The sequence below is a fragment of the Cydia strobilella genome, chromosome 7 (assembly GCF_947568885.1).
Source record: "Cydia strobilella chromosome 7, ilCydStro3.1, whole genome shotgun sequence".
NCBI classification, from domain to species: Eukaryota; Metazoa; Arthropoda; class Insecta; order Lepidoptera; family Tortricidae; genus Cydia; species Cydia strobilella.
In genome coordinates, this window is record NC_086047.1 from 10237632 (window position 1) to 10252924 (window position 15293).

Here is a 15293-nt window from a genome sequence, read left to right on the forward strand (position 1 = left end):
ATCAGTTAAAGATAACTAAGACCGATGTGAAACTGTCGACATCAGTTACTTAATATCTTTTGGCCCGTCTAAAGACTTGACTATTGCGTAGGTTTTTAGTTTTCTACTCAACGCTATAATAGTTTTTATCATCATTAGCTAAAAACTTACTTATGACTAAGGTTAGTTTAAAGTTAATTTGCTTTGCTATATTTCTGGTGTAGAGTTGTAGAGTCGAGGTTGCAAAGATTCCTTCCTACAAACAATGATCCGTTCTCTATTGTTACCAGGTACCACACGAACACGGTAATCAATTAGAGAATAATACCTGCGCTGCAAATACCTAACACATTGTAAAATAATACTTGCCGTAATTTGTCAACTATCTTGTATAGAATTGCGTCATTTGGCAATTAAATACTAAATTACAGGTACCAACTACCTACCTTACTCAAGTTCAATTAAAATAGTAATTTAAATACTGATTTGAAGAAATACATTAATGAAGAAGTGTAACACTCTTACGGTAGATGTCGCTAGAGCCTCCCTAATGGCTAATATAATATATGTTGGAAATATTCGCTGCATTGGGTACGGTCTTGGTGGCTCAGATGGTAAAGCACTGTACTAGTGATCCAGTGGCCGTGGGTTCAAGTCCCACCCAAGACAGTGAATTTACCCACTTTTAATTTATTTCTAAGCTTAAAAGCATCGTTCGCAGACGTTTCTGCTTGATACAAAATTAAATACATTTTCCATTTTAATTCAAACCGTATACTATTTATATGTAAATAAAGCTGCCAGAGAGACTTTTTCCAGAAGTTATTAAACATATCTGTATGTCCTGATACTGATATAAGTATGTAACATTAAATCATAACATTGTTAGTAACTCAATTATGTCAAATTATATCGTTCCATTCTAAAACGATTAAATATGTTATGATACAATGTCTGTCACGCAACTATTACCCAGTTTTATTTGTAAACATTGTTACAACTGATAACTAGATTACTCTAAGTAATGTTTACACGACCTACCTTGAGGAACATCGCGATTCACAGAAATTTTGACACAAAAAATATTAAAATTATACCATTCACTTTTAGTCACTCGCGTTAAGTACTGATAAGTATGGAGGCAACGTCAGTTATGCGGTAGGCTGTCGCGCGGCGGCGGCGCGTCTGTTTGGTTGCGTGCGCGCATACATCACGTGCGTCCGTGACGGTGGCGCCTCAAAGCCGGCTCGCTGCGGCAGATTGTAGAACTAACGGGGCATTCCACGGTCTAATGGTTATCTATAGTGCTGAATGGTTGCAATCTGACGAAATCGTTATGGCAACTTTTATACTGGCGCCGAAGCGCTTTTAAGAGCATCAGAATTGAGTTGAAAAAAAAAAGAGGAAGTAGGTGACTATTAGATTAGGTAGCTCCACTTTTGTCGACTTACGGTAACTTTTGAATGGAATAATATTAACTTACAATAAAATTAAATAAAACTGACAACCAACTTAAGCTGAATTCAATCTGATGATATCTAGTTGCCTTTTAAACTCTGTGTCTAGATAAATAGTTTTGAGTTTCTTATTCTCGTATATATTTTCAGCTGATTGTTATGTACCTACGTATCGCTTTGTCAAGATTTTAATTACGGTACAAATTAATGTGAACACTAAACTTTAACACTACTACGGAGTTTCATAAAACTCGAACTGCTTTACTGCACAAACACAAATATAATACTTTGTTACACGCTACACTACAGAAACTGTGATTACAGAGAGGCAAACAAAATCCCTAGTCAAACAAAACTACTTCATGCACTTTCTATAGTCAGACTGTGTCAATAGAAGGGAGTAAACAGAGGCTAGCGCCGGCTCCTGTTTCGCTAGCGAAGCTATAACGAGTGAACATCTGCCCTTTGAATAGTTTGAATGCTCGTGTTCGAAACCGGAACTTTTTGGCGACATCAATTTTTTTACTACATAAAATATTTGCATCGTTAAAAGGTTTCATGTAATGCACGTCAACAAAGTTTGATAGTTGTACGATGCACGTGTACCTGTACCAGTCATAAAATAAAATCAAATAGGGAAGTTGACTGTATGAAATAAAGCACCAGAACATTAGTAGAGAAACGTAGACAGCAGTTATTTTTAGACACAGTTTCTATTTAATAAATCGTATAATACTATAGTTAACTTGCAATGCTAGTGTTTAATACAAATCCCACAGTGGCAAATTATTTTGACAGTTCGAAAAAAGAAGAAGCTGATTTGACTAATAGTAGTCAAATAACCTGTTGGTGTTATTTCTTTACTTTGGTCAATACAATTTATAACTGTTTTCTTTAAGCTTTTATAATTTTTGCAGCAAATAACTTCTGGTATGTTATATAATTTATCAGCAATATTGGCTAATGTCAATACAGTTCGGTTCAATTGATATGATTCATTGATCTTAAATAAAAACTATTGTACGGACTGTTAAACACAGCATTTGTGTTCTATCTTCAGATCTTTAGGTATAAGTACCAAGAACCTATAGTATTTTTCAAACTGGAAGGGTATACGCTGACGGGTGTCATCTCAAAGGAGTCAGAATCAGTAATCAGCTCTCATTGACATAGAAACCAGTTGTTATTTTCAATTTTTTGTATTGAAATAGATTATGCCCAGCATTGTTATGGAACCTTTTGAATTTGGGACGATTTGGCATAAAGAGTGTCGAGTTAAGATTTTTTTTCGAATAAGATGTATGGATCAGGAACAAAACACCAATTTATTTCAAAAGCAGCAAAACAAACCGTAATATCCTCACGCAGATGGTTATACTACGAATTATTTGTGATTTTTTGGCATACTACATATTTCCGTCACGGGTGCGTTTTTTTAAAATAATCGTTAATTGTTTCTATGGAAAAGTGGTAAAAACCGAAATTGACATTTTAAAGTTATTTTTAATTAAAATTGGTTTTGCCTAACCGTCGGTTTATACCTAATGTCAATGAGAGCCGAATTTCAGCCCACAGTGCGTCGCGAAAATCTAAATTCGAAAATATACGAACTTTCTGCTACGGCTCATCGCCGTTGGAGACTTGGAGCATTCGGTAGAAAGGTATCCAGATCGAGACTATCGAGAGATTCATCAATTAAATCAGTAAGTAATCGAGTTATTTATATTTGGAATTATTTATATGTGTTATCAAAGAGGATATAATAAGATAGAGCGGTACTGTCATAGTAAATTTTGTAACCACTGTAAATTCACTGCCCTCTATCGACATACTTTAAAACAAAATGAAGATTTATAAAAATACGTTAAAATGTATTTAAATATGGATAAATGTTTTTTTTTATTTGCATTAATTATTTTTATATGATTTTGACCCATGTTCTTTCACTGATATGCGTTAAAATTATAAATAACAAACGAAACCGTCAACGCCCTCTATACGAGAGTAGGCCAAAACTAGTGGCGCCATCTGATCGAGAATCAAATTATCGTGATTTTCGAGGCGAGTTTTTTCCTTAGACTGTATCCATCTATTACGGAGTTATATCTATCTTTGGTGTTATTCTCCGCCTTTGTAACATGGCGGTGATCTCAACGGCAATCTGTCAAATTTAACTAGCTATTATAATAATGACTATTCACAAAAAGTTTACTAATTACTTTTTGTTATGGCAAGGTGTTTGGCGATAATTCACATTGCATGTTTCTCATCATTATAAGTAGATACATGTATCAAGATGTTTGTTGTATTTGAAAGCAGAGATATATAATTCATGTAAACGTGGCCAATGTGTAATACGGGCAGCTAAGAGGATTATTCCGCATTCGTTAACAGCCGAAAAGTAATCCATGTTTACTATCTGATTATCGCGGAACTTCTTTGGATTAATCCACTTCCATTTTCTCCTTACTCGGACTTCCTCGTAGATGTACTCGCAATACCCTTGATTCAACTTTAGCATTAGTAGCACTTATCTAAAAGTCGCTAACTTACGCACTGAATGGGTGACACATTTTGATGCAATGTAATCGTGGTGCTAGAAGGTTGTTGGAAACACACACATTATCCGATAACGTAAATCTAGGGTTTAGCCGTTGTACTAAGTATTCACGAGGCAGTCAGGGACGGTCAATGGCCAAGCTTAGTAAGTAATGCCTAGACAAGGTAATGTAGTTTCGTTTTACTAAACAATGGTGTTGGGTAAAGGTATATATGGGCAATCTTGGACTTCTTTGTTAGCTCTTTTGTAAATAATAAATATTTAGGCAGGTCAAGATGTCAACATACATTTACATAATACATAACTCAATTTTATTCAGAACTGTAAAAGAGTAAATACAGCAGTGAGCATAGACTAAAAATAATTTCAGACTGGTGACCCGATTTTGATTCAGATTATGTTTCAAGATAAATTGATTTCTAAGCCACTAGATTTCTGCTGTATTTATTAGCTATCACTTGTTTTTTCATTGTATCGACCAAAACCAATATTTAAATCAGGTGGGTTGTGTTGTTTATGTGGCCAATTAATAGTTGGTTAACAATCAATCACTGAGCAAAATAGCACTAGTTAACAACTCACCACTGTTTGTTTGTAAGCATAATGTAACAATCAATGATTGCAATCATCGCTGAAGCATAGTTTATTGGTTTTGTTAGACGAATTATTTTAACTAATAACTTCCCGCGTCTCCGTGTGTGGTAAGATCACTCAAACTTCTACATACCCTTACGGGAACTGAATTTCCGGGGTCTAAATTACTGTCTGCTAAACCAGTTTTTAAATTATGTGTTATAATCCCATTGTTTCAGCCACGTTTTAATTTAATGACTGAAACTGAAAACACAAACATTACCGTTTATAACCAAGTTATTATTTAGTTTTCGAGCTAAATTATCAGAACATTGGTTACAAACAAGGTTAAAAATACACCTACAAATTATCTGGGTTATTCTATTACTCTTGGCATACAGCACAAAATGAATTTGATCTGAAATTACCACTGCATTACCATAAAATTGGGAATGCTTTCGAATTTATTACTCCATTGTGTAGTTAAATTATAAACTGATCTTTTACATATTTTGCGTTTAGCCACAAATCTGTAAGCTTAGTGCGCACTCCATACATCAGTTTCCTTATTGTTATTGAGAGCCTGTTGCTCTCGCTTTTTCCATTTGGTTTTGTGTACATCAGCTTCCTTACTTAATAAGTAATAAGTTGTATGGGAGGTATGGTAAAACGTATTATTTAACTCGCTTAAAACTATACTTATTAAACTTTAATTTTATTACAAATAAGTTTCGCAAAGCTCGCTTTAAACTTATTAAGTGAGTTTTTATATATGTATGGAGTGAGCACTAAGCTTGTTAGGGTACCGTACCCAAAGGGGAAAATGGAGACCCTATTACTAAGACTCCGCTGTCCGTCTGTCTGTACAGACCACGGACAGCCGTCTGTCTGTCACCAGGCTGTATCTCATGAACCGTGATAGCTAAGACAGTTGAAATTTTCACAGATGATGTATTTCTCTTGCCGCTATAACAACCCCCCTCCTTCTTCCTCTACAGTTTAATTTTTTGCTCCTATTACAGGCCACACATTATATAACTCTGATATTCTTATATTAAGTTATACTCATTCATACTATTAATTCATTTTTCTACTCGTCGAGTATAATCTGTGTATTACAACTTCACGCGCAACACTACAACCTTACTCTTTTCAACGTTGTATAGTCTATGGCACTTCCGACTCAAGCATAAGAATTTTATCGATACGGTTTAGTCAATTATAAAAATTTTAAAAATGGAACTTCATACATTTTGATAAAATATTTCTTGTTTAAGGAGACTCGATTCAAAGCAAACTAGCCTACTTAAACACGCTGCTGCGTCGCACTGCTTTGTGATTGGTTGGCCAACAAAAACATTTTATTTTATGTTGTAGTAGAAACAATTGCTTCATAAGTCAGAAACGTGCATGTGACACCCTTTACATAGCAACATTCATACCCTACGAAAACCGCTTAGCGTTGCTTGTTAGTCTCCATAGGCTACGGTGGCCAAAATCGAGAAAAAACTCTTAAAATTGAATTTAGCGCGGAGCAGGTACCAGGGCCTCATGAGTTACGAGGAGGTGTCGTTGACCAACCCGCCGGGGGCGCCGGGCCCGGCGGCCGGGGCGCGCACGAGTATGAAGGTATCGCGGGCTGCGGCAGCTCGCGTATCTTAGCTGTATAGGTACTTTTGGTTTTGGTTTGGTTTGGTGGTATGATTCTACTAGTTGAAAGTATTATTTTTTTGTCTCGTAGAAAAAGTATTGTATACAATAGTGATATAATCAAGCTTTTCAATCTCGTACCTTAGTTAAGCAACTCAGCAAGCTTCGTTGCTTAAACACGGTACTCGACTGAAAAGCTCTCTATTATATCACGATTGTATAAAATACTATTTTGTACAGTCAAGGGCATAAATATATATAAATTCAAAAATATGTGTAGACAATAAAGCCGTTAGAGAATAAAGTCGTGTTTACATATTTTTAAGACATTTGTCTGGATCGATATTTTTTCCTTCGACTGTACAAATATAATTTGAATCGATTGGCTGTTTTAGGGTTCCGTACCCAAAGGGTAAAAACGGGACCCTATTACTAAGACTCCACTGTCCGTCTGTCCGTCTGTCTGTCACCAGGCTGTAGGTATAGCTAGACAGCTGAAATTTTCACAGATGATGTATTTCTGTTGCCGCTATAACAACAAATACTAAAAAGTACGGAACCCTCGGTGGCCGAGTACGACTCGCACTTGTTCGGTTTTTTTCTTATAAAGAGATTTAATCAAATGCAATGCGCAATGTTAAGAAGTTTTATACACAAGTTAAATTAATATTGTAAGCTAATTTTCAAATTTCTCAAAAATATTTCTCGTTAATTTATTAACCAATTAAGAGTCTACAATAAACTTAATTCAAAATACGAATATTATATAGGTCACTGGTTAGTTTTTACCCGATAAACAAATTGTACTCTACAAGTGCGACAAATGTTTGCAGTACGGTCACGGCGAGCTCGGTCCAAATGAGATCTGTCCGATGTAAGGGACCATTGCCATCTAACACTGGTTACTTGATTTGTTTCCTCTGTGATAACTAGAACGGCTGGTTTAGTCACAATTTAAATTGGTTGCAATTATTGAACCTTTGTTTGTTTTGTTATTCGTGAATAACAAGATTTTAGTTGTAAAGAATAGTTGAGACAGACATGCAGACATTCAAATATCTCGCCGTTGCTAAACATCCAGTTTCACGTTGAAATGTTTCAATTTATTCTGACTTAGATTCCTTTTGGGACCATCGGTTTTTTAGCGCCACTTGCACCATCCCACTAACCCGGGGTTAATCGGTTAATCCTGGAGTTACCATTACAACTGCAAATTGATTACCAGTACAACTTGACACGAGTTAACGGTTTAACCGCTTAACCTCGGGTTAGTGGGATGGTCCAAGTGGCTCTAACTGATTTGCGCGAAATAATACCTCTCAATTTGGCTTCCGTAAAAACTAGTGCTTACGCCAATTCTCGGGATTAGTTGTCAAGCGGACCCCAGGCTCCTATGAGCCGTGGCAAAAAGCCGGGATAACGCGAGGAAGATGAATACCTGTCAATTTGGCACCGTGATAAAATATTATTTTAGTAAATAAGCATTAATTACTCCCTTAATTGCTATTACTAATATTTAGATAACATTATTTATTGTGGACAAATCTATCTTCCTACGATTTGTTTTATCTGTACCTAAACTTGTGTTCTAGGATTGTCACCACTGTTTTGAAATCAAGTTAAACTTTTTTATCCTAAGAAACTTAAAATTTTACTGACTGACTTCTAAATTAAGTTTTCTTTTCTTTTGCAGGTAAATACGCTACCAAACGGCTACCGGCCTGATTATTCTGGTAATATAGAATTTTAAACACAACACGGAACAAGGATTTGCTAAACATTTATTTGCTAACTGCCTTCATACATATCTAGTAGAATGGACAACTGTATAAGGGCGTTTTCAATTAACCATTAACGGTCGGTTAGCAATCGTTACAAAACTGACGATTAATGTCAACCCCACAGATACATTTTGCCAGGAATGCGACAGACTTGACTTAAACACAACGTAGATAAGTCGCGCTGTAACGTACGGAACATCATGCTCCGCGATTATTACGCCATTTAGGGTCCTACTAGCTAAATTGGTTGTTCAATACTTACCCTATAGAATTTGCAATTTAGCAAGAACCTTAACTAAATGGCATAACAATCCCGTGTGGTGACTGTACATCTCTATACATAGAAATTCTGCAGGGGGTCACTTAACTCTGCAGCTTACTGTACAAGTTAGAATGAGAATTCCCATGTAATAGAATACGAGTATAAGAGTCTTGTTAATACTTCACAACACTCAATTGGTAGGTATTTTCACGAAGACCCTATTCTTCTAGACTTTAAACCATCCTTTAATGTAAATGAACAAAAAAAGTATACAAAAAAGAAATTTTTAAATGTGCTTAGAGCGAATAGAGAGATTAGAGAGTCTTTGTCACGTCTTTCTTTTACGACAGTTTTGTCTGGGATATTTTCTGCCAGTTTAGATGAGGTCAATGCGGGATTAAGTTAACATTGCAATGAACTTACAGTTACTTACAGTAGGCAATCAATGGTAAACGATCTACCTAAGTCGCTTTAAAACTATCGTTAAAGAAAATATTAACCTAGAATAATGTCCTACTGCTTGGGCAAAGGCCTCCCTGCTTTCCTGCCATTTGGTCCTATCCAGTGCACACAATACGTGTCGATCAAAAATAAAGGTTTTTATGCCTCGTAAACCAAAGAACACTGCATGTCAAATAGACTGAAGCTCTTGATATTACTACCCGTCGAAATCGTGTTTTGGAAATTGTCTATTCCATAAATTGGAGTTACAGCCGGGACTCGCGTTTTCAATATTGTCTTTCGATGCTATTGGTTTCCTAGCCGCAACATCGCTGGTTTTACAGTTCAAACAGGAAAAGATAGGACTATAAAAGACTCAGCAGGAACTTGTAAACGTAATCACGACCATAGCAATTTAAGGGACGCAAATGCTCTTCAGATTTCTCTTATACAGGGTTTAGGAAAATTATTTGGCCTCAGGGATGAAATGAAACTGATAAAGCCCCGCTTGCTCCTGTAATTAATGGGTGTTTAAAAGACGTTTTAACCCTAAGCCCTACAGAGCATTTAAGCAGTAAGTTACGACTTCACTTTAACCCTAAAACACCCTATCTCTTCCTTTTCGGTATTTGGAACGTTGAATCCTTCAATTTTTTTGTAATTCGCTCGGATCACTTATAATTTATTGGTAATTTGTGGAAGGACAAGTATTTGCATAAAGGTTACTTATTTATTAGCTTTTCAGAATAAAAATGTATTGATAATTTAACTGCATTTAACTGTAATTGATGCTTTTAATTGTAGAACTGTATGTCAGAAATAGTTCCATAAAATTTCAACGAAAATTCTGGAACCCTTAACAGGTTTGTTATCCCTTCACCAACAAACACCTGTTAAACTTTGTTAAGAAATCATTTTGAGGATTACCCCAAGCGCCAAGAGGCTCGGAATAATTATGCGATGCACTTGTCAAACAAATTACCACTAGTGCTTTTTGCCAAGATCTATTTGGCTTTAAACCGTTATAATCGGATGTTACGGATTAGGTACCAAAGAGACACTAGTAGGAGCTATGCATGTTTATTTAGAATTTGCCAAGTGAGTTTCCCGTGTGATTTAAATGTTTCTAATAAACCTGCTGTCAAAAACTTCTAATGTGGCACGCGCACCGCGAGTAAAATGCCGCATATAATAAGCGTGACGTCACATGCCACCCGGTTGCGCCAGGTGTATGGAAAAATCATTAAAAATAAGTTTTTCGTTGTTTGCGTCGTAAAAAAGTGCGTTTAAATATATAGTTGCCATACATTTTTTCTTTTTTTTTTTCTTTTTTTTTAAGAAATCTAATAGAAGTATGTATTTAATACGAGTATACATTAGTGCAACAAAAATATGTAAAAATATTACGTTTTTAAACTCGAACGTATTTACAATAATGTTATGTGTGATTACGGAACGGACTTGATATTACCATTCTCTATTATTAAATTGTTTAGAAACCAATCAAAGCTTAGTAAATCCCGGTTTGATTCAATAAACTAAAGTAGGTCATCTACCAAGATTTAATTAACTATTGGAACTCAATATATTTACTGTCCGTTTCATTAATATTTATTTCGGTACAAGCGCCACTGGGGGATCCTATTCTCGTAGACTAGCACATTACAAAATATCATTAGAGACTTGCCTTGAACGTTCACGGTTCATGTCATTCTATAACTAACTGGGTAAATAGGTAGATGTAATACTTTCCGGTCACGAACCGTCTATCATAAGATGTAGCTTATTAATAGTTACTCATAGGGCCCCATTACTAGATAACCGAGACAACCTATAATCTTAAAACAAACAAAATGTATGATTAAAAGATGTAAAAACACGACCTCATCATAGGCAAGACTTATGGTTTTTTTTTGTGAAAATACATCTAGCATCATTAATTTGAATGGTTATGTTGCGCCGTAATGTGTTTTTCAGGTATGGCACAGTGACATGACACTTTATCAAATAAGAAAAGAATATTTTTAGTGAGAATAAATACAAGCATATCCCTTCGTTCTCTGTAAAATGTGACGTTTTCAACCAAAAGGTACCACATTGTCGCTTGTCGATAAGGTTGATTTCGAATTGAAGCTATATGGAAATAGCGCCTTATTGACAACCGACAATAAGTACCCTTTAGGTTGAAAATGGCACAAATAATGGCGAAACGTCTGAAATAAAAAGTAATATTATATTATCATGGTACAACATAGGTTTTCACGTTCCCGCTGTAATAATCTAAAATAGACTTAGCACCGACCGTTTTTGGGCTTCTTTGAGATTTTCAGAACTAGTGATACCTTATCGTAAACGTTTATACTGCGGCCCAGAAGCTGAATAAACTGACTTAACTGACCGTTATCTTTTTATCGTTATAGCCGCGAGGGAAGCCTTATTATTTGCAGGATCGTAGCAATTAGCCTCAAATTATTGTACTTACATTGTTAGAAAAGGAACGCAATAATCTTTAATTGTGATTCTTTTCTTTCAAATATTTAGGAAAAATCTGCTGAACGATTTAGATGTTAGCGGAAAGCTCAAATTTCGCCTATTTCAAATATAGAACCTGTAGTGTCCAAAGGCTATTTGACATTCATACAAAGGATCTCCGGGAAATCCGTGTTAGCCAATTTAGGTATGCACTTGACTTGCTTGGACCGAATAGCAGAACCTTAGTGGCAACCGTCCGACAAAACTAAATTGTACTGGGCGATTTATGATGTTTACAACGTTACTGTCATCGCATGCCACACGTTTGGCAAATCAAGCGTCGTGCAATAAAAAAACTAACTTCATCGATTTCGTTTTAGGTTGTGCTTTGTTTATCTATATGTAAATTATGTAAGTCACGGAACTGTTTTTATGATAAGATTTGACGGACACGCGTACAAAAAACGCCAAATCATGCTCAACGGTAAGAAAAATTACACAATTATCTCGCTGGTTTTGCATACTCCCGGACAGTCTACTCATCACTCATCACGTTCTGCACTTCGGTGTAAGTTTGTTAAGGTCAGGGTAGTTACGAGACCATTACCTGGAACTAGGTTTGGGTTTGCAATATCCGTCAATTTTTCAAATCCGGATATTTCGGATATTAAAATTTGACGTAAAAAAGTTACGTTCTACAAGGATTCGGTATAAAAAGGCTATTTTCATGGATAGTTATTATTATTTGAAATTAACGTACTCAAATCGGTGTAGAAAAGTATGACCAAAATTAAACATTTATTCGCAAATTAACAATTAAATAATAACAATCAGTTTTTATAGAAAAAAAAAATTACAATGCACGTAGCACATCAGGCACGTGTCTTTTATTTTAACAGAAGAACCAAGCGGATCAGGCTTTTGCGAAGGCAACCGGTAAAAACCTTAAAATGATAAATGGTACATAGTTTTGTAACGAACCCAATCAGGACCTCTTTATGCAAAATTATAAAGGATTTGCAACTGTGAAGTTGATAAGGAAAATAAATACTAACTTTGACATCATAGTGGCGTTGTGGTTCGTGGTGTAATTATTCAGACACTTTATTTGTACTAGTTTATATTAAATAGGTAGTTATTATAATACAAGTTCGAAAAATAGGAGGGTTCGGTCGTGTTTTAAAATTCGCCACTCGTTGCGAATTACCTGTTCGCACGTGTATCGTTCAACATTTTACTGCTAGTAGGTATTGCTATTTTTAATATTTTGTTGTGTTTTATTGTCGCTATGTGTTTCATTAATCATTATTTGACCAACATTTTATGAATAGAATTTTCTATTTTTTACTAGTTACCGCCGCTCCATTACCAACCCCAGCGGTTAATAAAACAAAACTGATTATTTGATGATTGCGTGCTTACATTCAGACTTCAACCGCCGTCGACTAAAAATAAAAACTATAAGTAATCAATTTGCATTATACATATTATACAAGTTGAGGTTTTTGTTCAGCTTACTGGCATTTGTAATATGCATTGTATTTTGACAAAAAAAAAACTGAAAAAAAGACGGTCATTTGTCAATTTTGGGTACAGAACCCTAAAAAAGAGGATTCATACTAAAATATGTAAGTTATTTTTTAGCACAACAAACAAACAGTTCATCATCATCATGTCAACCGATAGACGTCCACTGCTGGACATAGGCCTCCCCCAAGGCTCGCCACTCCGACCGATCCTGTGCCGCTCGCATCCACCGAATTCCCGCGACCTTCACCAGGTCGTCGCTCCATCTCGTTGGAGGCCTACCGGCAGTTCGTCTTCCGGTACGCGGACGCCACTCCAGAACCTTCCGGCCCCACCGGCCATCAGTTCTGCGAGCAATGTGCCGCGCCCACTGCCACTTAAGATTCGCAATTCTGCGAGATATGTCGGCAACAGTTCGTGTAAATTCAATTCTCACATTAGTTACTCTGAAACATAAAACCAGTCTAATGCCGCACAAAGTAAGTACTTCAAGCTTGATTGTTTCCAAGTAAACGTAAAGATCTCCAGGAAATCCTCCTAGATTTTTTCATGTATTCGGCAGTGTTACATTAAAATTTAAACAAGTAGGTATTACATATTTGGTACCCCCAAGCTAGTCCTGGCATTAATATAAATAATGCATTTGGGGCCTAGAATGCCGGGAGCTTTAAGCTTGTTTAAACAGTTGGTGGCAAATATGGCCGTGATGAAACATTTCTAGTCTTATTAAATCTTGCTTAATTGGCTGTATAATGTATTGTTATGCCAAAAGGCTCTGATTGTTTCAAGAAACAAAACGCAATGCTCATTTTAGCACTTTATTTAATCTTAAATAAAGATCCCTGAGACCGCTTGGGAATATCTCGAGAATTGATGCAGGTTATTTTACATTTGACCTTCCAAGCTCAAGGGGAAATTAAATATTGATAATTTGATATATTGTTCGGATTCTTGGATTATTTTTATGTGGATTAATTTTATTAGGTTAGGTTATTGATTATTGTATCTTAGAAAATCTTTATTTTGTAAATTTTGTATTCTTTTTCTAGCACTGTAATGTGTACCAGTAAATGTCTAATAAGTCTACGTCATAATTCATAAGTTTATAGAAAATCATTCATAGAAGGTCGAAGCCAGGGTTCGATTCTAGATAACACAAAGCAACTAAAATTTACTATTTATTTCATTTCATTTCATTTATTGCAAACATATATGAACCTAAAAAGTCTGTTTAAGGCTATATTTTGTATAACTTTATTCAACATATAAAATTTCATTTCCTGCTGAAAGCTCAATGCTGAATAAAATGTTGACATCAAATCAAACCGCGCTGTTTGAGCGTATTTTGTTTCAATATTTACATTTCAGCCTGGCCCGAGTGTAACGTAAATGTAAATCATTTTTCACCTCAGCAGCTCGAACAAGCCTACTTTCGTCACTCCCTGGAGTGAGGAAAGTGCGACTTTCCTCACTCCAGGGAGTGAAACAATGTAGCTTTTTAATTTAGTGAAGGCCATGAACTTCTTTTATTACATTTTTTTATGGTATGGTACGGTACGGTACGGTACGGTACGGTACGGTACGGTACGGTACGGTACGGTCCGGTCCGGTCCGGTCCGTTCCGGTATGGTATGGTATGGTATGATATGATGTGGTGTAGTGTGGTGTGGTGTGGTATGGTTTGGTATCGTATCGTATCGTATTGTATCGTGTCGTGTCGTGTCGTGTCGTGTCGTGTTGTGTCGTGACGTGTCGTATCGTATCGTGTCGTGTCGTGTCGTGTCGTGTCGTATCGTATCGTATCGTATCGTATCGTATCGTATGGTACATATTATAATACTTTTTTTTGTTTATTCTGTGTAATTCGAAATACATTTTAACCTTTAATATGTTCCCACTACTGAGGTGAAAAATTATGTGTGCAACACGAGAGCAAAGTTATTTTACATCTCGTGTTTTTGAGTCCCTCGCTACGCTCAAGATTCTACCTTAGCATCACTCGCTTCGCTCGTGATTCAATTATAGAATCTTTCGCTTTCTCGGGACTCAAAATAAACACTCGCAAGAAAAACCAACTTTCCTCTCTTGTTGCACAAATAACTATTTACATGCTGTATTAACGGATGGTTTTCGCAATTTTTAATAATTGAATATTAAGCGTGTAAAATTTGAAAGAGAAAATTTAATACGCTTGGCAAATCAAGCCCGGAGTTCTGACGCATGACTATTATAAAAGTATCTTTACACGTACTATTGTATTTTATAACAAATGAGCGAAGATGAGGCATTCTTCTAACAAATCACGCCGGGGTACTAAAAGTGACGTCTCATGAATATTGATGGTACCTATATTCAAGCAAGCGACATTGTCATTGTCAGCGTGGTCGCGATGGTGTTTACATGAAATGTATTTCAGTGATACTGGCAGATTTTCAAGCCGTGTTGACAAATAACTTGTTTTATTTTGATTAATATATATACCTTAACATCCAGGGGAACTGAAATGATTTTAATGACAAATAAAAAAGTAGCGAGTTAGGTGTATCCGAAACTTTATAAAGTCTAGCAAACCAATTTTGTCAGTGTAACAG

General features: G+C 35.9%; 2 protein-coding genes and 1 non-coding gene across 4 annotated transcripts in view; 2 read left to right on the forward strand and 1 right to left on the reverse strand.

The window, feature by feature from the left end:
• Positions 1–15293, reverse strand: part of LOC134743078 (calcyphosin-like protein) — a 403310-nt gene that overhangs the window by 339055 nt on the left and 48962 nt on the right. The window lies entirely within an intron of this gene.
• Positions 1–15293, forward strand: part of LOC134743106 (calcium uniporter protein, mitochondrial) — a 144734-nt gene that overhangs the window by 49726 nt on the left and 79715 nt on the right. The window lies entirely within an intron of this gene.
• Trnat-agu (transfer RNA threonine (anticodon AGU)) lies at positions 576–648 on the forward strand. Its single transcript has one exon. It is a non-coding gene; the product is annotated as a tRNA-Thr (tRNA).